This window comes from Rattus norvegicus, chromosome X (assembly GCF_021556685.1).
Source record: "Rattus norvegicus strain SHRSP/BbbUtx chromosome X, alternate assembly SHRSP_T2T, whole genome shotgun sequence".
Taxonomy (NCBI): domain Eukaryota; kingdom Metazoa; phylum Chordata; class Mammalia; order Rodentia; family Muridae; genus Rattus; species Rattus norvegicus.
In genome coordinates, this window is record NC_141554.1 from 78372223 (window position 1) to 78394250 (window position 22028).

The 22028-nt window shown below is 39.7% G+C and overlaps 1 protein-coding gene across 5 annotated transcripts in view; it reads left to right on the top strand.

The window, feature by feature from the left end:
- Positions 1-22028, top strand: part of Pbdc1 (polysaccharide biosynthesis domain containing 1) — a 217252-nt gene that overhangs the window by 187890 nt on the left and 7334 nt on the right. For 2 of the 5 annotated variants that reach the window (XR_015646368.1, XR_015646366.1), the window contains one exon: positions 18606-18661. The exons of 2 other annotated variants lie outside the window; for them this stretch is intronic. The gene's annotated coding sequence lies outside the window, so the exon portion shown is untranslated. Of the gene's footprint in view, positions 1-18605; positions 19339-22028 lie in introns of those variants that run through there. One more of the 5 variants, XR_015646363.1, reaches the window with a different exon arrangement.

Genomic DNA, 22028 nt, shown 5'->3' on the forward strand with positions numbered 1-22028 from the left:
TCTGTTGAGGGACATCTGGGTTCTTTCCAGCTTCTGGCTATTATAAATAAGGCTGCGATGAACATACTGTAGCATGTGTCCTTGTTATATGTTGGGGCATCTTTTGAGTATATATCCAGGAGTGGTATATCTGGGTCCTCAGGTAGTTCAATGTCCAATTTTCTGAGGAACCTCCAGACTGATTTCCAGAATGGTTGTACCAGTCTGCAATCCCACCAGAAATTGAGGAGTGTTCCTCTTTCTCCACATCCTTGCCAGCATCTTCTGTCACCTGAGTTTTTTATCTTAGCCATTCTGACTGGTGTGAGGTGGAATCTCAGGGTTGTTTTGATTTGCATTTCCCTGATGACTAAGGATGTTGAACATTTCTTTAGGTGCTTTTTGGCCATTCGATAATCCTCAGCTAAGAATGTTTTGTTTAGCTCTATACCCCATTTTTAATAGGGTTATTTGTCTCCCTGCGGTCTAACTTCTTGAGTTCTTGAGTATCAGATGTAGGATTGGTACAGATCTTTTCCCAATCTGTTGGTTGCTGTTTTGTCCTAATGACAGTGTCTTTTGCCTTAAAGAAGCTTTGCAGTTTTATGAGGTCCCACTTGTCGATTCTTTCTCTTAGAGCAAAAGCCATTGGTGTTTTTGTTCAGGAAAATTTCCCCGGTGCCCATGTGTTCGAGACTCCTCCCCACTTTTTCTTCTATTAGTTTGAGTGTATCTGGTTTGATGTGGAGGTCCTTGATCCACTAGGACTTAAGCTTTGTACATGGTGATAAGAATGGATCGATTTGCATTCTTCTACATGCTGGCCTCCAGTTGACCAGCACCATTTGTTGAAAATGCTATCTTTCTTCGATTGGATAGTTTTAGCTCCTTTGTCAAAGATCAAGTGACCATAGGTGTGTGGGTTCATTTCTGGGTCTTCAGTTCTGTTCTACTGATCTATCTGCCTGTCTCTGTACCAATACCATGCAGTTTTTATGACTATTACTCTGTAATACTACATGAAGTCAGGGATGGTGATTCCCCCAGAAGATCTTTAATTGTTGAGTATATTTTTTGCTATCCTGAATTTTTTGTTATTCCAAATGAATTTGCAAATTGCTTTTCCTATCTCTATAAATAATTGAGTAGGAATTTTGATGGGGATTGCATTGAATCTGTAGATTGCTTTTAGCAAAATGGCCATCTTTACTATATTAATCCTGCCAATTCATGAGCATGGGAGATCTTTCCATCTTCTGAGATCTTCAATTTCTTTCTTCAGAGGCTTGAAGTTCTTATCATACAGATCTTTCACTTGCTTGGTTAAAGTCACACCAAGATATTTTATGTTATTTGGGACTATTGTGGATGGTGTCATTTCCTTAATTTCTTTCTCAGCCTGTTTATCTATTGAGTAGAGGAATACTACTGATTTGTTTGAGTTAATTTTATACCCATCCACTTTGCTGAAGTTGTTTATCAGGTTAAGTAGTTCTCTGGTGGAACTTTTGGGGTCACTTAAGAATGCTATCATATCATCTGCAAATAGTGATATATTGATTTCTTCCCTTCCAATTTGTATCCTTTGACCTCCTTTCACTTTCTGATTGCTCTGGCTAGGACTTCGAGTACTATATTGAATAAGTAGGAAGAGAATGGGCAGCTTTGTCTAGTCTCAGATTTTAGTGGGATTGCTTCAGGTTTCTCTCCATTTAGTTTGATGTTAGCTACTGGTTTGCTGTATATTGCTTTTACTATGTTTAGATATGGGCCTTGAATTCCTGATCTTCCCAGGACTTTTATCATGAAGGGGTGTTGAATTTTGTCAAATGCTTTCTCAGCATCTAATGAAATGACCATTCGGTTCTTATTTTGAGTATGTTTATATGGTGGATTACATTGATGGATTTTCATATATTAAACTTTACCTGCATCCCTGGGATGAAGCCTACTTACTTAATCATGATGGATGATTGTTTTGATGTGCTCTTGGATTCGGTTTGCAAGAATTTTATTGAGTATTTTTGTGTCAATATTCATACAGGAAATTGGTCTGAAGTTCTCTTTCTTTGTTGGGTCTTTGTGTGGTTTCGGTATAAGAGTAATTGTGACTTCATAGAAGGAATTTGGTAGTACTCTGTCTGTTTCAATTTTGTGGAATAGTTTGGACAGTATTGGTATGAGATCTTCTATGAAGGTCTGATAGAATTCTGCACTAAACCCATCTGGACCTGGGCTCTTTTTGGTTGGTAGACTTTTAATAATTGCTTCTATTTCTTTAGGAGTTATGGGATTGTTTAGATGGTTTATTTGTTCCTGATATAACTTTTGTACCTGGTATCTGTCTAGAAAATTGTCCATTTCCTCCAGATTTTCCAGTTTTGTGGAATATAGGCTTTTGTAGTAGGATCTGATGATTTTTTTTTTAATTTCTTCAGATTCTGTTATGTCTGTTATGTTCTGTTATGTTATTTCTGATTTTGTTAATTTGGATACACTCTCTGTGACCTCTGGTTAGTCTGGCTAAGGGTTTATCTATCTTGTTGATTTTCTCAAAGAACCAGCTCCTGGTTTTGTTGATTCTTTGTATAGTTCTTTTCATTTCTACTTGAGTATTTCAGCTCTGAGTTTGATTATTTCCTGCCTTCTACTCCTCTTGGGTTTATTTATTTCTTTTTGTTCTAGAGCTTTTAGGTGTGCTGTCAAGCTGCTGACATATGCTCTCTCCTGTTTCTTTTTTTTTTTTTTTTTTTTTTTTTTTCGGAGCTGGGGACCGAACCCAGGGCCTTGCGCTTCCTAGGTAAGCGCTCTACCACTGAGCTAAATCCCCAGCCCCCTCTCTCCTGTTTCTTTTTGCAGGCACTCAGAGCTATAAGTTTTCCTCTTAGTACCATTTTCATTGTGTCCTATAAGTTTGGGCATGTTGTATCTTCATTTTCATTAAATTCTAAAAAGTCTTTAATTTCTTCCTTCCTTCCTTCCTTCCTTCCTTTCTTTCTTTCTTTCTTTCTTTCTTTCTTTCTTTCTTTCTCTCTTTCTTCCTTGACCAACTGGTCATTGAGTAGAGCATTGTTCAACTTCCATGTATATGTGGGCTTTCTGTCATTATTTTTGTTATTGAAGACCAGTCTTAGTGAGTGGTGATCTGATAGGATGCATAGGGTTATTTCTATCTTCCTGTATCTGTTGAGGCCTGTTTTGTGACTGATTATATGGTCAATTTTGAAGAAGGTTCCATGAGGTGCTGAGAAGAAGGTATATCCTTTTGTTTTAGGATGGAATGTTCTACAAATATCTGTTAAATCCATTTTGTTTATACCTTCTGTTAGTCTCTCTACGTATCTGTTTAATTTCTGTTTCCATGATCTGTTCAGTGATGAGAGTGGGGTGTTGAAATCTCCTACTATTATCATGTGAGGTACAATGTATACTTTGAGCTTTAGTAAGGTTTCTTTTATGAATATAGGTGCCCTTGCATTTGAAGCATAGATATTTAGTATTGAAAGTTCATCTTGGTGGATTTTTCCTTTGATGAATATTAAGTGTCCTTCCTTATCTTTTTTTAGTGACTTTTGGTTGAAAGTCAAATTTATTTGATATTAGAATGGCAACTCCAGCTTGTTTCTTTGGTATATTTTTTTGGAAAGTTGTTTTCTAGCCATTTACTCTAAGGTAGTATCTGTCTTTGTCTCTGAGGTGTGTTTCCTGCATGCAGCAAAATGCTGGGTCCTATTTATGTATCCATTCTGTTAGTCTATGTCTTTTTATTGGGGAATTGAGTCCATTGATGTTGAGAGATACTAAGGAATAGTGATTGTCATTTCCTGTTATTTTCATTGTCAGAGGTGGAATTACGTTTGTTTGTCTCTCTTTTGGTTTCATTGCAAGGAAATTATATTCTTGCTTTCTGTACCATGTAGTTTCTCTCCTTGTGTTGGAGTTCTCCATGTATTATCCTTTGTAGGGCTGGATTTGTAGAAAGATATTTTATAAATTTGGTTTTGTCATGGAATATCTTGGTTTCTCCATCTATGTTAATTGAGAGTTTAGCTGGATACAGTAACCTAGGCTGGCATTTGTGTTCTCTTAGAGTCTATATGACATCTGTCCACGATCTTCTGGCTTTCATAGTCTATGGTGAGAAGTCTGGTGTAATTCTGATAGGTCTGCTTTATATGTCACTTGACTTTTTTTCCCTTACTGCTTTTAATATTCTTTCTTTGTTTTGTGCATTTGTTGTTGTTTTAGCTATTATGTGACAGGAGGAGTTTCTCTTCTGGTCTAATCTATTTGGAGTTCTGTAGGCTTCTTGTATGTTTAATGGGCATCTCTTTCTTTAGGTTAGGGAAGGTTTCTTCTATAATTTTGTTAAATATATTTACTGGCCCTTTAAGTTGGGAGTCTTTATTTTCCTCTATACCTATTATCCTTAGGTTTGATCTTCTCATTGTGTCCTGGATTTCCTGTATGTTTTGGGATAGGAGCATTTTGCGTTTTACATTATCTTTGACAGTTGTGTTGATGTTTTCTATGGTATCTTCTGCCCCTGAGATTCGCTCTTCTATCTCTTGTATTCTGTTGGTGATGCTTGTATCTATGGCTCCTTGTCTCTTCCTTTGGTTTTCTATATCCAGGGTTGTCTCCCTTTGTGCTTTCTTTATTGTTTCTATTTCCATTTTCAATTCCTTCACCTGTTTGGTTGTATTTTCCTGTAATTCTTTCAGGGATTTTTGTGTTTCCTCTCCAAGGACTTCTACTTGTTTACTTGTGTTTTCCTGCATTTCTCTAAGGGAGTTCTTTATGTCTTTCTTAAAGTCCTCCATCATTACAAAAATGTGATTTCAAATATAAATCTTGCTTTTCTGGTGTGTTTGGATATCCAGTATTCTCTTTGCTGGGAGAACTTGGCTCTGATGATGCCAAGTAGTCTTGGTTTCTGTTGCTTAGGTTCCTGCACTTGCTTTTAGCCATTTTGTTGTCGCCGGTGTTTGCTTGTCTTGCTGTTTCTGGGAGTGACTTGGCCCTGCTGTAGGCCTCTGTGTCAGCACTCCTGTAGAACTGTTTTCCTGTTTCCTTTCAGCCTTTCCTGAGAACAGGTGCTCTGCTCTCAGCTGTGGCAGTGCTCCTGGAGATTGTCTTCCAGCTCTAGGCACAGGCAGCAATCACAGCCTCCTGCCCCTGATTGCTCCTGTAGGTCCTTGCACCCCTTGGGCACAGTTGGCACTATTTGATTCCCTCTTGTGTCTGGACTGTGGTCAGAGGGTATTCTCCTCTGACTTCTCAGGAGTATCCACACTTCTGAGGTTCCAGCTCTCTTACCCACAGGATTTGGGTGCAGGGAGCTGTTTGGCAGGATCAGGTCGGTCCTGGGCACAGACTAGAACCCCGGGTATCAGCATATCTCTGTTCCTATATCCCTGTGTCCAGAGGCACTATGCAGTTTCCCCTTAGATCAGAGATGTGGGCTGAGTTGTGCAGAAGTGGCAGTCTGTCCTGTGGCCTCTGGATGTCTCTTCCTGTTTACTTTTAACATTGACTTACTTTTCTTTATTTTCCTGTGTGTCTCTGTGTGTGTGTGTGTGTGTGTGTGTGTGTGTGTGTGTGTGTGTGTGGTGTGTATGTATTCTTTATACATTTGATCAGAACTATTTTATGGTCTTGATTAGCACTGAAAAATTTCTCCACAAATATCTTGCATAATTTTTATTGCTAAACTCTTAAATTTTATAGTGTCTTACTTGTTAATGCTATTTTGATTAATATTTTAATTTTTCAATATGATATGTGAATGATTTTATACTGTATTTATCTTTCTATTTTTTGACAGCACCAAGCACTAGGGAGGCAGAGGCAGGTGGTTTCTTCATTGTAAAACTAATGCTTTCCATTTGATATTCTTTTTCTATAAGTAATATGAGTCAGGAATGATGTTCCCATCCTAGCACCCAAAAGACAGGAAAATCAGGAAGTTCAGGACAGCCTGGGATACATAGCAACATTTTGTCCTAAACTAAAGGGAGTCCCTAGGATCAAAGACTTTGCAAATAATGAAAAATGAAGATACTGGTCTAGAAATTAAAATGTCATATGTTAAAACTACCACAATAATTAATGAATTTGAGTAATACTCTTTAAGGCTATTCAAGTATACTGTTTCTCCTACTAATTTTAGCTTTAATCAGAGAATCTTGCGATTGGCATTTATTAGTATGGTGTTCACATGATGTTTTTCCTAATTCTTCCCACATTTAGTTATTAGAATTCTTTGGCAAGGAAAAATTCCCGTTTCTTTCCTTCTTTTTTTCCCTTCTTTCAGGCATTCAGTCATTTTCCTTTCTTTCCTTCTTTATTTTTTATAGCAGTATCCATTGGTATGCATTTACTTTTTCCAATAGAAATTAATAAAATTCATTATTTATTTTATATCTTAATTATTAATTATTTAGCCATTGGGGGCTAGTGTCATACCATTATTTTTAATAATTTATTTTTATTTTATGTAAATCTATATTTTTCCTGCACTTACATCTCTATGAGTGTGTCAGAAAACCTAGAGCTACAGTTACAGACAGTTGTGAGCTGCCATGTGGTTGTTGGGAATTGAATCCAGGTCCTCTGGAAGAACATCCAGTGCTCTTATCTTCTGAACTATCTCTCCAGGTACCCAGACTGCCTTTCATATATTCACATCTCTGTACAATTTTTAATCTGCTTGCTCATTAGATTTTTTTTTGAATCTTAAATTCTTTTATTAGAAAACACGGTTAAATATACTTTAGCCAGTGTGTTCAAACTTTTTTCCTTAGGATCACTTTTCGCTCTTAAAGATCGTGGCAGACTCTTTTTTTTTTTTTTTTTTATTAACTTGAGTATTTCTTATATACATTTCGAGAGTTATTCCCTTTCCCGGTATCCGGGCAAAATCCCCCTCCCCCCTCCCCTTCCTTATGGGTGTTCCCCTCCCAACCCTCCCCCCATTGCCACCCTCCCCCCACCAGTCTGGTTCACTGGGGGTTCAGTCTTAGCAGGACCCAGGGCTTCCCCTTCCACTGGTGCTCTTACTAGGATATGCATTGCTACCTGTGAGGTCAGAGTCCAGGGTCAGTCCATGTATAGTCTTTGGGTAGGGGCTTAGTCCCTGGAAGCTCTGGTTGCTTGGCATTGTTGTACATATGGGGTCTCGAGCCCCTTCAAGCTCTTCCAGTTCTTTCTCTGATTCCTTTAACGGGGGTCCTATTCTCAGTTCAGTGGTTTGCTGCTGGCATTCGCCTCTGTATTTGCTGTATTCTGGCTGTGTCTCTCAGGAGCGATCTACATCCGGCTCCTGTGTGCCTGCACTTCTTTGCTTCATCCATCTTGTCTAATTGGGTGGCTATATATGTATGGGCCACATGTGGGGCAGACTCTGAATGGGTGTTCCTTCAGTCTCTGTTTTAATCTTTGCCTCTCTCTTCCCTGCCAAGGGTATTCTTGTCCCCCCCCCCTTTTTTTTATTAACTTGAGTATTTCTTATATACATTTCGAGTGTTATTCCCTTTCCCGGTTTCCGGGCAAACATCCCCTTCCCCCTTCCCTTCCTTATGGGTGTTCCCCTCCCAACCCTCCCCCCATTGCCGCCCTCCCCCCATAGACTAGTTCACTGGGGGTTCAGTCTTAGCAGGACCCAGGGCTTCCCCTTCCACTGGTGCTCTTACTAGGATATTCATTGCTACCTATGGGGTCAGAGTCCAGGGTCAGTCCATGTATAGTCTTTAGGTAGTGGCTTAGTCCCTGGAAGCTCTGGTTGCTTGGCATTGTTGTACTTTTGGGGTCTCGAGCCCCTTCAAGCTCTTCCAGTTCTTTCTCTGATTCCTTCAATAGGGGACCTATTCTCAGTTCAGTGGTTTGCTGCTGGCATTCGCCTTTGTATTTGCTGTATTCTGGCTGTGTCTCTCAGGAGAGATCTACATCCGGCTCCTGTCGGTCTGCACTTCTTTGCTTCATCCATCTTGTCTAATTGGGTGGCTGTATATGTATGGGCTACATGTGGGGCAGGCTCTGAATGGGTGTTCCTTCAGTCTCTGTTTTAATCTTTGCCTCTCCCTTCCCTGCCAGGGGTATTCTTTTTCCTCATTTAAAGAAGGAGTGAAGCATTCACATTTTGATCATCTGTCTTGAGTTTCATTTGTTCTAGGCATCTAGGGTAATTCAAACATTTGGGCTAATAGCCATTTATCAATGAGTGCATACCATGTATGTCTTTCTGTGATTGGGTTAGCTCACTCAGGATGATGTTTTCCAGTTCCAACCATTTGCCTACGAATTTCATAAAGTTGTTGTTTTTGATAGCTGAGTAATATTCCATTGTGTAGATGTACCACATTTTCTGTATCCATTCCTCTGTTGAAGGGCATCTGGGTTCTTTCCAGCTTCTGGCTATTATAAATAAGGCTGCGATGAACATAGTGGAGCACGTGTCTTTTTTATATGTTGGGGCATCTTTTGGGTATATGCCCAAGAGAGGTATAGCTGGATCCTCAGGCAGTTCAATGTCCAATTTTCTGAGGATTCTCCAGACTGATTACCAGAATGGTTGTACCAGTTTGCGATCCCACCAACAATGGAGGAGTGTTCCTCTTTCTCCGCATCCTCGCCAGCATCTGTTGTCCCCTGAGTATTTGATCTTAGCCATTCTCACTGGTGTGAGGTGAAATCTCAGGGTTGTTTTGATTTGCATTTCCCTTATGACTAAAGATGTTGAACATTTCTTTAGGTGTTTCTCAGCCATTCGGCATTCCTCAGCTGTGAATTGTTTGTTTAGCTCTGAACCCCATTTTTTAATAGGGTTATTTGTCTCCCTGCGGTCTAACTTCTTGAGTTCTTTGTATATTTTGGATATAAGGCCTCTATCTGTTGTAGGATTGGTAAAGATCTTTTCCCAATCTGTTGGTTGCCGTTTTCTCCTAACCACAGTGTCCTTTGCCTTACAGAAGCTTTGCAGTTTTATGAGATCCCATTTGTCGATTCTTGATCTTAGAGCGTAAGCCATTGGTGTTTTGTTTAGGAAATTTTTTCCAGTTCCCATGTGTTCCAGATGCTTCCCTAGTTTTTCTTCTATTAGTTTTGAGTGTGTCTAGTTTGATGTGGAGGTCCTTGATCCACTTGGACTTAAGCTTTGTACAGGGTGATAAGCATGGATCGATCTGCATTCTTCTACATGTTGCCCTCCAGTTGAACCAGCACCATTTGCTGAAAATGCTATCTTTTTTCCATTTGATGGTTTTGGCTCCTTTGTCAAAAATCAAGTGACCATAGGTGTGTGGGTTCATTTCTGGGTCTTCAATTCTATTCCATTGGTCTATCTGTCTGTCTCTGTACCAATACCATGCAGTTTTTATCACTATTGCTCTGTAATACTGCTTGAGTTCAGGGATAGTGATTCCCCCTGAAGTCCTTTTATTGTTGAGGATACCTTTAGCTATCCTGGGTTTTTTGTTATTCCAGATGAATTTGCAAATTGTTCTGTCTAACTCTTTGAAGAATTGGATTGGTATTTTGATGGGGATTGCATTGAATCTGTAGATCGCTTTTGGTAAAATGGCCATTTTTACTATATTAATCCTGCCAATCCATGAGCATGGGAGATCTTTCCATCTTCTGAGGTCTTCTTCAATTTCCTTCTTCAGTGTCTTGAAGTTCTTATTGTACAGATGTTTTACTTGCTTGGTTAAAGTCACACCGAGGTACTTTATATTATTTGGGTCTATTATGAAGGGTGTCGTTTCCCTAATTTCTTTCTCAGCTTGTTTCTCTTTTGTGTAGAGGAAGGCTACTGATTTATTTGAGTTAATTTTATACCCAGCCACTTTGCTGAAGTTGTTTATCAGCTTTAGTAGTTATCTGGTGGAACTTTTGGGATCACTTAAATATACTATCATGTCGTCTGCAAATAGTGATATTTTGACCTCTTCTTTTCCGATCTGTATCCCCTTGATCTCCTTTTGTTGTCTGATTGCTCTGGCTAGAACTTCAAGAACTATATTGAATAAGTAGGGAGAGAGTGGGCAGCCTTGTCTAGTCCCTGATTTTAGTGGGATTGCTTCGAGTTTCTCTCCATTTAGCTTAATGTTAGCAACTGGTTTGCTGTATATGGCTTTTACTATGTTCAGGTATGGGCCTTGAATTCCTATTCTTTCCAGGACTTTTATCATGAAGGGGTGTTGAATTTTGTCAAATGCTTTCTCAGCGTCTAATGAAATGATCATGTGGTTTTGTTCTTTCAGTTTGTTTATATAATGGATCACGTTGATGGTTTTCCGTGTATTAAACCATCCCTGCATGCCTGGGATGAAGCCAACCTGATCATGGTGGATGATTGTTCTGATGTGCTCTTGGATTCGGTTTGCCAGAATTTTATTGAGTATTTTTGCGTCGATATTCATAAGGGAAATTGGTCTGAAGTTCTCTTTCTTTTTGTGTCTTTGTGTGGTTTAGGTATAAGAGTAATTGTGGCTTCGTAGAATGTATTTGGTAGTGATCCATCTGTTTCAATTTTGTGGAATATTTTGGATAATATTTGTATGAGGTCTTCTCTGAATGTTTGGTAGAATTCTGCACTAAACCCGTCTGGACCTGGGCTCTTTTTGGTTGGGAGACCTTTAATGACTGCTTCTATTTCCTTAGGAGTTATGGGGTTGTTTAACTGGTTTATCTGTTCCTGATTTAACTTCGGGACCTGGTATCTGTCTAGGAAATTGTCCATTTCCTGAAGATTTTCAAGTTTTGTTGAATATAGGTTTTTATAGTAAGATCTGATGATTTTTTGAATTTCCTCTGAATCTGGTGTTATGTCTCCCTTTTCATTTCTGATTTTGTTAATTTGGACGCACTCTCTGTGTCCTCTCGTTAGTCTGGCTAAGGGTTTATCTATCTTGTTGATTTTCTCAAAGAACCAACTTTTGGTTCTGTTGATTCTTTCTATGGTCCTTTTTGTTTCTACTTGGTTGATTTCTGCTCTGAGTTTGATTATTTCCTGCCTTATACTCCTCATGGCTGTATTTGCTTCTTTTTGTTCTAGAGCTTTTAGGTGTGCTGTCAAGCTGCTGACATATGCTCTTTCCTGTTTCTTTCTGCAGGCACTCATCGCTATGAGTTTTCCTCTTAGCACAGCTTTCATTGTGTCCCATAAGTTTGGGTATGTTGTACCTTCATTTTCATTAAATTCTAAAAAGTTTTTAATTTCTTTCTTTATTTCTTCCTTGACCAGGTTATCATTGAGTAGAGCATTGTTCAATTTCCAAGTATATGTGGGCATTCTTCCTTGATTGTTATTGAAGACCAGTTTTAGGCCGTGGTGGTCCGATAGCACGCATGGGATTATTTCTATCTTTCTGTACCTGTTGAGGCCCGTTTTTTGACCAATTATATGGTCAATTTTGGAGAAAGTACCATGAGGAGCTGAGAAGAAGGTATATCCTTTTGCTTTAGGATAGAATGTTCTATAAATATCCGTTAAGTCCATTTGGCTCATGACTTCTCTTAGTCTGTCTACATCTCTGTTCAATTTCTGTTTCCATGATCTGTCCATTGATGAGAGTGGGGTGTTGAAATCTCCCACTATTATTGTGTGAGGTGCAATGTGTGTTTTGAGCTTTAGTAAGGTTTCTTTTACATATGTAGGTGCCGTTGTATTTGGGGCATAGATATTTAGGATTGAGAGTTCATCTTGGTGGATTTTTCCTTTGATGAATATGAAGTGTCCTTCCTTATCTTTTTTGATGACTTTTAATTGAAAATTGATTTTATTTGATATTAGAATGGCTACTCCAGCTTGCTTCTTCTGACCATTTGCTTGGAAAATTGTTTTCCAGCCTTTCACTCTGAGGTAATGTCTGTCTTTGTCTCTGAGGTGTGTTTCCTGTAGGCAGCAGAATGCAGGGTCCTCGTTGCGTATCCAGTTTGTTAATCTATGTCTTTTTATTGGGGAGTTGAGGCCATTGATGTTGAGAGATATTAAGGAATAGTGATTATTGCTTCCCGTTATATTCATATTTGGATGTGAGGTTATGTTTGTGTGCTTTCATTCTCTTTGTTTTGTTGCCAAGACGATTAGTTTCTTGCTTCTTCTAGGTTATAGCTTGCCTCCTTATGTTGGGCTTTACCATTTATTATCCTTTGTAGTGCTGGATTTGTAGAAAGATATTGTGTAAATTTGGTTTTGTCATGGAATATCTTGGTTTCTCCATCTATGTTAATTGAGAGTTTTGCAGGATACAGTAACCTGGGCTGGCATTTGTGTTCTCTTAGGGTCTGTATGACATCAGTCCAGGATCTTCTGGCCTTCATAGTTTCTGGCGAGAAGTCTGGTGTGATTCTGATAGGTCTGCCTTTATATGTTACTTGACCTTTTTCCCTTACTGCTTTTAATATTCTTTCTTTATTTTGTGCTTTTGGTGTTTTGACTATTATGTGACAGGAGGTGTTTCTTTTCTGGTCCAATCTATTTGGAGTTCTGTAGGCTTCTTGTATGCCTATGGGTATCTCTTTTTTTAGGTTAGGGAAGTTTTCTTCTATGATTTTGTTGAAGATATTTACTGGTCCTTTGAGCTGGGAGTCTTCACTCTCTTCTATACCTATTATCCTTAGGTTTGATCTTCTCATTGAGTCCTGGATTTCCTGTATGTTTTGGACCAGTAGCTTTTTCCGCTTTACATTATCTTTGACAGTTGAGTCAATGATTTCTATGGAATCTTCTACTCCTGAGATTCTCTCTTCCATCACTTGTATTCTGTTGGTGAAGCTTGTATCTACAGCTCCTTGTCTCTTCTTTTGGTTTTCTATATCCAGGGTTGTTTCCATGTGTTCTTTCTTGATTGCTTCTATTTCCATTTTTAATTCCTTCAACTGTTTGATTGTGTTTTCCTGGAATTCTTTCAGGGATTTTTGCGATTCCTCTCTGTAGGCTTCTACTTGTTTATTAATGTTTTCCTGTGTTTCCCTAAGGGAGTTCTTCACGTCTTTCTTGAAGTCCTCCAGCATCATGATCAAATATGATTTTGAAACTAGATCTTGCTTTTCTGGTGTGTTTGGATATTCAATGTTTGTTTTGGTGGGAGAATTGGGCTCCGATGATGCCAAGTAGTCTTGGTTTCTGTTGCTTGGGTTCCTGCGCTTGCCTCTCGCCATCAGATTATCTCTAGTGTTCCTTTGTTCTGCTATTTCTGACAGTGGCTAGACTGTCCTATAAGCCTGTGTGTCAGGAGTGCTGTAGACCTGTTTTCCTCTCTTTCAGTCAGTTATGGGGACAGAGTGTTCTGCTTTCGGGCGTGTAGTTTTTCCTCTCTACAGGTCTTCAGCTGTTCCCGTGGGCCTGTGTCTTGAGTTCACCAGGCAGCTTTCTTGCAGCAGAAAAGTTGGTCTTACCTGTGGTCCCGAGGCTCAAGTTCGCTCGTTGGGTGCTGCCCACGGGCTCTCTGCGGCGGCAGCAACCAGGAATACCTGTGCCGCCCCTTCCGGGAGCTTCAGTGCACCAGGGTTCCAGATGGCCTTTGGTGTTTTCCTCTGGCGTCCGAGATGTATGTACAGAGAGCAGTCTCTTCTGGTGTCCCAGGCTTGTCTGCCTCTCTGAAGGTTTAGCTCTCCCTCCCATGGGATTTGGGTGCAGAGAACTGTTTATCGGGTCTGTTTCCTTCAGGTTCAGGTGGTGTCTCAGGCAGGGGTCCTGCCGCTCCTGGGCCCTCCCCCACAGGAGCCCAGAGGCCTTATACAGTTTCCTCTTGGGCCAGGGATGTGGGCAGAGGTGAGCAGTGTTGGTGGTCTCTTCTGCTCTGCAGCCTCAGGAGTGCCCACCTGACCAGGCGGTTGGGTCTCTCTCTCACAGGGTCTGGGTGCTCGTTATATTTTATGAGTATACTAAAATTTCTAAAATGCTTAGTTTATTTTTTTCCATGACAGTAAGCGCATAGGCAGTCGCTTAATCTATCTTCAAGCTCTGTGTGTTTCCATCTGCACATACACTCGCATTTACACAAGATCTGTGAATATTTTGGCCACACTTTCTACATTTTCTTTCTCCCCTAAGATAGATTTTTTTTGACACATTACTCCTTTGAACTCTTTAGTGACTTCCATTCCCTCTGGTAAAGTTGTAAACTCATGACACAGTTTACAAAACAGTTCTGGAAGTGGTCTTTGACAGCTTCTCCAGCCTCACCTGAGATCGTCTAGCAAGGGCTTCCCTGAGTTCCACTATTCAAAATGACTTGTCTCCTTTGCTCTGTGCCCAAAGACTTAGGATTCAACGCACTACCCAACTACAGATTCTCCTTAACCCCCTTTGCACTCATTCACCTTTTTCCTACCCTGCTCCCTTTGGCCATCTTTTTCTCCTTTTTAAACTATCGATATAGTAATGAATAGACTCATTTTCAACTACTATATCAACATTCACAAACACACTCAAGAAGTTAATTTTTACATAATACATACACATTTACTTAAAGACCTAAGGGAAAATATCCTAGAGCACACTTCAAAAGTGTACTTGTGGCACTACACATGTGGGTGCCTCAGTGGTTACAGATAACCTGCCATGCCCATAGATGCAAAAAATCCTCAATAAAATACTTGCAATTCAAATTTAAGAGTACATAAAAAATCTGCCTCTGATTAATTTGGCTTCAAGAATGTGGGGATGGTTCAACATATATAATCAGTATCATCCATCACATAGAAGTAGAATCAGCCTAGTCGTCCATCAACCGATGAATGGATAGTGAAAATGTGGTACATAAATAGTGGAAGACATCAGTCCTGAAAATAGAGAAGAAGAATAATGGGGATAGTAGTATCTAAACAGAAATAGTGGTGGAAAATAGGGAAGAGGGGCCTAAAGGAGGAGGACAATCAAAACTATGGATATATAAAAAAGCCACATGGAAACCTAGCATTTAATAAGTTTGTTAAAAATAAATCTAAAAATAATGTGGATGGAGATACTTATCAAAGAGAGATAATGCTCCTACCGGAACTGTGGGCTATTAAACAAAAATTCCAGTGCCAGGTATGGGACACTTCCCTATAAGTTTGGTCTTGGAATCCCCAAAGCTGCTTCCCCGAATACCCAATACACAGGCTATTGCCCTTGTTCTTGATTGCTCATCCAAACTTAGTAGTAAGACCCTGCTGTTGAAGACACTGCAGATGTTGATCCCAGATCATACAGGAATCAAGTTGTGGAGATGAATTGGAAGCTTCCTCCATGTGAGCTAATCTTCATGGTCACAGACGATGCTGTGCAGGTGTTGGGAGGGAAAAGAAAATCAGCAGTCTTACTAACCTGCTCTTCAATAATGACCTGCTAGACAGGATGTGCCTGCCCTTTAGTGCATTAGTGACATGACTATTATGAGAGTAGCTTAACTAACACTTTCTGATTGGATTTGAACCCTACTTCAAAGGAAGGAACTTATGGCTGGTTATGTAAACCTAGAGATTGCGGTCAAGAGTACCTAGCTGGAGAGTTACTAGGTCCTAGTAGGGAAATGTATCATTGCTTTGCTAAAAATCTGTGCGGTCCATGCCTCCAAAATACACATATTTATATGATGAAGGAAAATCTTTATAGTTGGCAGAATTTTGTAAAGTGTACATGATCATACTTTTTACTTGGAAGGAAATTCACAATTATATACTGATTCATGGGCTATAGCCAATGGTTTGTATATATAATCAGGAACTAGGGAGGGGCATGATTGCAAAATTAGTGAGAAAGATATGTATGACAGAAGTCTGTACCTAGATCTCTCAAAATGGTGAAAATTCTGTGAACATATGTGTGTCCTTCATAAACAGTCACCCAAAGCTGACCTCAAGCAAAGGAAGAGTTCAGTAATCAAATGGATATGATACCCCATCTGTGGATTTCTACATTGACTTCTACTCACCAAGGCTCACCTAGTATGGTGGTTTGAATGAGAAACATCTCCCTGGAATCAGTATTTGAATTATTGGCCCACAGTTGGTAACACCATTTGGAGAAGTTTAGGAGGTGCCGATATTCTGGAGGAAGTAGGCCATGGAGAGTAGGCTTTGAGAATTCACAGCCTTTCCCTTCTCCCAGCTTTTGGTCTCGGAGTCATGTGTGCTGTTGAGAACATGATCTTTCAGCTTCCTCCTGCTGCTGCCTGCTGCTATGTTTTCCTGCCAAGATGGACTCTTATCCCTCTGGAACCATAAGCCAAAATCAACTTTCTTACTTAAGTTACTTTTGGTCATGGCATTTTATCAGAGCAACAGAAATAAAAGCTAATATGCATGGTTGCTGCTGCTGCTGAGTGCTGAGGCTGTCTATTTCAGAAAAAAACACTGAGCTCCCAATGTGCCATCATCCCCTCAGGTGACCAGTCTGTTACCTTGTGACAAGTTGGCTACATTGGGCCACTTCCGATTATAGAAAGTTCAGTGCTCCATCATTATGGCAATAAATATTTATTCCAGATATGAATTTTCCTGTCTTACATGCAATTCTTCTGTCAAAACTACTATCCATGGACCTACAGAGTGTCTTACTGACAATAATAGTGTTCATGGAATCCATAGTCTAACCGTGTTATCCACCACCCCAAAGCAACTAGCTTTATAAAGTGCCAGAATTACTTTTATTAAAAATTAAAATATCATTATATCATTTGCCTACTTCCTCTCCTTCCTGAAACCTCTCCCAGAAACTCCCTGCTCCTCCTCAAATTTATAGCTACTTAATTATTATTGTTATATATGTATATGTTTTCCTAAATATATAAATTTATATAAATATATAAATAAATGCTGAAGTACACTTAGTGCTGTTTATATGTATATGTTTTCCAGGCTAACCATCAGTATTGGATAATTGTATAAGTGACCCCTTTGAGGGGAAGACTCATTCTTTCTCTTTCAGCAGTCTTTAATTGTTGGTACCTCTTCACCTAGGTATACATATCCCATGAGATTTCTCTTGTCCACCTAAGCCTGTCCACTGCTGTTGACATTGTTTAGGTCTTGTTTGGACAGCCATATTGTTAATGTTTCATGGATGTGGCTTCCATGTTCTTTCTAAGAGGCACAATCTCTTGTCCTCTGGCTCTTAAACTCCTTCCATTGCCTCTCCATCGCTGTTCCCTGAGAGTCTTATATGCGAAGCTTATGCAGTAGATTTTTAAGTTTGGGCTGGGCACTCTCATGTCACTTGCTCTCTGCATTTTCGTCAGCTGTGTATTTCTGTGATGATCTCTCACTGCTGTAAAGAGAAATATTTGTAGTGAAGAATCAGAGCTACAGTTATCTGTGGGTATGAGGATACATGTTTAAGATGCAGTTAGAAATTATGCTGTTTGGTAAGGTGTTGATAATAGGTTCTCCTCCCAGATTCATGACATCACTAGGCCCCAAGGAAATAACTGGGTTTACAATATCAGGTACAATTTCCCTCTTGTTGAGTGGGCCTTGTGTCCAACTAAAACATCTGGTGATTACTGTCAAGATATGAGTACCATTATTGTACTCCAAGGGATATCTTGCCATGATGGTCATTGTGCTTCATAGGCATAGCAGGTGTATAGGACTATTGATTATTTCCCTCCCTTGACAACTTGCATAGCACCTTCTAGGTACCATGAAAGCTAATATTTAGGAAGGAGGCTTTTAGGACATATTCAACTTGAATACTCGGAGTCCTGTATCTAAACTGCAGGATGTCTTCATCAAAAGGGCCTTATGTTTAATCTCTGGTAAGCAACAATAGCTTATATTGTTTGGGGAGTCTCTTGAACTCTCCTGACCAACAACTCAGAAGAGTATTTATCATGTCTAGTACTTGAGTTTTTGTTAGCCTGTCTATGGCTCCTTGGGGAAAGTATTGTCAGGCCAAATGGCATAACATCATTTAAACAATATGTGCACATGTATGCATTTATATGCATTATATGTACTTTTAATAAATAAAATATTATGATTCTTTATGTATTTTTCAAATAACCTTAGTGTTACTTATTTTCTCCTTATCTCCCTCTCTTTATGTATTTCCCTCCTTCCCCTCTTCCCAATTACAGCTCTCCCCAACATTTCCCCCATTTCCCACTTTATTTCACTCATATCTCATTGTTTCCCTTCTAGTGTTCCTTAAGAATGACCTTTAAAAGGCATAGTTATAGCACAAACTGGGTGACAGTAACTTAGAGTGCTAGGGCCAGTATATTTCACTAGCTCTTCTGTAGCCAGGATTCAGGGGATAACAATAGAATGGCTCCATTCACCATAACCCCTGTTGACCCACTAGCAAAAATGTTTGCATTCTGTTCCCATGATGTTATGCTCTACTGGCCTATAAGTCTTGGTTCCAGAAAGGAGAGCACTTTTGCCAGAAACCTCAAAAAGTATCCCTTTGTGCTGCAAGCTGAGATTTCTCCTTGACCACATGAGACTCCTGGTGCATATAAACCAACAGGCTGAGAAAGGAATAATAATTTTAAAGGGATTATCGATCCAGACTGCCAGAGATAAGTAATACCACTTCTCCAGAATGGAGATAAGAATGAGTATGTCTGGAGCGTAGAAGATCCTTTAGGGCATCTCTTGATATTCCAATGTCCTCTGATTAATGTTAATAGGAAACTACAATAATCCAGAAAGGATGATAAATGGCCCTGACACTTCAAAAATGAAGGTATGAATAAGCACTCTAAGTTAAGAATCAAGACTTGCTGAGTTACTTTCTGAGTGTATATCATTTCTTGGTCTTCTAGTTAAGAAAAATATGAAGAATATATTTGTGCATACTTACACACACATATAGTAGATATTTGTTTCTTTTTCTATATTCCTTTATCAATTAGCACTGCAATTGAGAGTATCAGTAGCTAAATGTTGGTAAAGATATAGTATTTTAAAGTTATGGGATATTAAAATCCTTAAACATTTCTCAAAGAGCTTTACCATCTGCTCTGGGGAAAGAATAGTATATCTTCATTTGCATATGGGAAAGTCAAGTCACATTCGACAAAGTTATGATATTGCTAGACCCCTTATGAAAAACAATGCCAAGCAACCAGAGCTTCCAGGGACTAAGCCACTACCTAAAGACTATACATGGACTGACCCTAGACTCTGACCTCATAGGTAGCATTGAATATCCTAGTAAGATCACCAGTGTAAGGGGAAGCCCTTGGTCCTGCTAAGACTGAACCCCCAGTGAACGTGATTGTTGGGGGGAGGGCGGTAATGGGGGGAGGATGGGTAGGGAAACACCCATAAAGAAGGGGAGGGCGAGGGATTAGGGAGATGTTTGCCCGGAAACCGGGAAAGGGAATAACACTCGAAATGTAAATAAGAAATACTCAAGTTAATAAAAATAAAATAAAATAAAATAAAAGAAAGTTAAGGATGGCACAAAATGTGGTAGGATGACACGTTGAGGAGTGGACTTGTGACCATAAATCTTGGTTGTCAGATTGATAGAATCTAAAATCAACTGAGAGCATTACCTCTGAGTGAGTCTGGGAAAGTATTTCCTGAAAAGATTAACTGAGAAATAAGACTCTCTCTCAGAGTGGGCAACATCTTCACAAAATGGCCCAGACATAAAGATGTCTAAGGAGAAAGCAGTGCTATTTGCTTCCCTTTCCCTCTCCCTGGTGACTGTACCTAACTCTGCTGCCATTGTCATTCTTTGCTTACATCAGAATCCAAGTTCTTTGGATTCTGCTCAGTGTGGGATCAGTACAGCAACTCTCTAGGAATCTTCCAGGCTTTCAGAATAAGATTGGTACTTTCAGGACATCCAGCTTCATGGAGCAAACAGCTACCAGATTTTCATCTTCTCCAGCATGCTAGTGGCTGTGTCCAGACTGCACAGCCTCTATTGGTTGTAAGCTATTCTTGTAATAGTTACAAGAAAGAATGTAAATTATAAACAGTCACAATGTAACTCCTTTTAATGGAATATATACACTCAGTTCTGTTCCTCTTGGGAATCCTGTCCAATACATACTTCACCAAACTGTTCCCTAAACCTGTCTGTGCATCAGAATCACCAGAGAGCCTTCTAGGGCCCAAGTTCTAGGATTTTTGAATCCAAAGCTTGGGGCTGGAGGCTAATAAATTCTCTTTCAGCAAGCTTTTCCCATGATTTTACTATACAGTCCATGTAGAGAACAAAATTTATGATATGCACAAATGCCATCTCCTCCGTGGATTTTTTATTTTCATTACTAAAGATTGCATATGATAGGCAAATGCTTTATGTTAAGCTACATCTCCCAGATCCTCTGAATTCTTCCCAGATTCCTGGAGATGTAAATCTGGTCTCTTTCCTGTGATTAAAGGACATTTTGTCCTTGCTCTCTCATTGTTTATAACACACTGTTCTGCAATCCTTCCTTTTATGCACTTTCTCCCAATCTACCATTCATTCCTTGAGGACTGTGGCTGTATCTTTAATTCCTGAATCCCTGTGTCCTAAAGGAACATATGCTACATACTTCTTAACTGACTGACGAGTAAATTATTTCAGGAGCCAAGAACACATCAAGTATGTGGAGACAGAGTTCTTGGAATTAAATGTCCTCACTTACAGGCAGCGAGTGCCTCATTTGTTTTTAACATCACTGGTTTATAAGAATCTCAAACTTAACATAGTCAAAAAGAAGACCCAAGACATTTTTCCATGAACTATATCCTTTTTGTTTGCCTTTTCCATCTGTTTATGTGACAATTTCACAAGCCTATTTGACAGTTTCCCATGCTCATTGCTTTAATCAAAATTAGTTCATTAGTACAATTCACTTTCCCTTATTTAATCCACCGCTATTTATCTGATGTTCTCACTGAAATCAGTGCTTCCATTAGGATCCAGATATCTTACCGACATGCCTAATATAGAAAGGGAAGTTGAGGAAGCACTTGTCAACGATTTTTTTTCATGGAGAACCACAATTAGGCAATGTGGGTGTGGAGAGGGAGAAGGAGAGGGAGAGGGAGAGAGAGACAGAGACAGAGAGACAGAGACAGAGAGACAGAGAGACAGAGATAGAGAGAGACAGAGAGACAGAGACAGAGACACAGAGAGACAGAGACACAGAGAGACAGAGACACAGAGAGACAGAGACACAGAGACAGAGATGAGAGAGACGAGAGACTTTGGAGCACTCGGTCCTAAAGCGGATGTCTTTATCAACTGCTCCCTTCAAAGCTCAGGGATCTATGCCAAAGAGGAGTCAGAAAGATTTTAAGAGCCAGTTGTGATTAATAACTCCAAAAAGACAGTGTCCTTCAGACACAACAAGACGCATGCATATTTGAACTTACTGAGACTATGGCAGCATGCAAAAAGTCCTGCTCCCATCTCTAACCAGGAAGCTATCTGCAATCAGTACCTGCTTGCAAAGGAAAATTAAAGTCTTCCAGTGGAATCTCACTAGGTATATTAATCACACTTAGGGTAAGAAGAGTAGCCCAGGAATAGTTATGCAGCACTAGATGAAAATAGAGTTTCGGTAGACTTTTTGTCTCACTTTTGCTTTACTTAGGCATACTTTTTGGTGTCATTGGTCTTCTGCTTGTGTATTTGATATTCATGTTGGTAGTGATATGGATGTATGTTTCTTATTTTTAAAATTATTTTTATTTACATCCCAAATGTTGCTCCCCTCCCAGCCCACTTGCAGAATTCTTCCCCCCACCATCCTCCTCTCCTTCGCCTCTGAGAGAGTGCCCTCGGGTATCCCTCCCATTCCCTGGGACACCAAGTATCTACAGGATTAGGCATATCCTCTCCCACTGAGGCCAGACAAGGCAGCCCTCTGCTGCATATGTGCCAGGGGCCTTAGACCAGCCCCTGTGTGCTCTTTGGTTGGTGGCTTAGCCTCTGGGAGCTCCCAGGGGTCCAGGTTAGTTGACACTGTTGATCTTCTTTGGGGGTTTTGTTAATTTTGGTTTTTGTTTGTTTTCTTAAAGAGAGAGAAAAACAACAAAGTTTAGTGTCTACAGATGTGGGGAGGATCTGGAAAGAACTGAGGAATGTCAGAATATGTTGT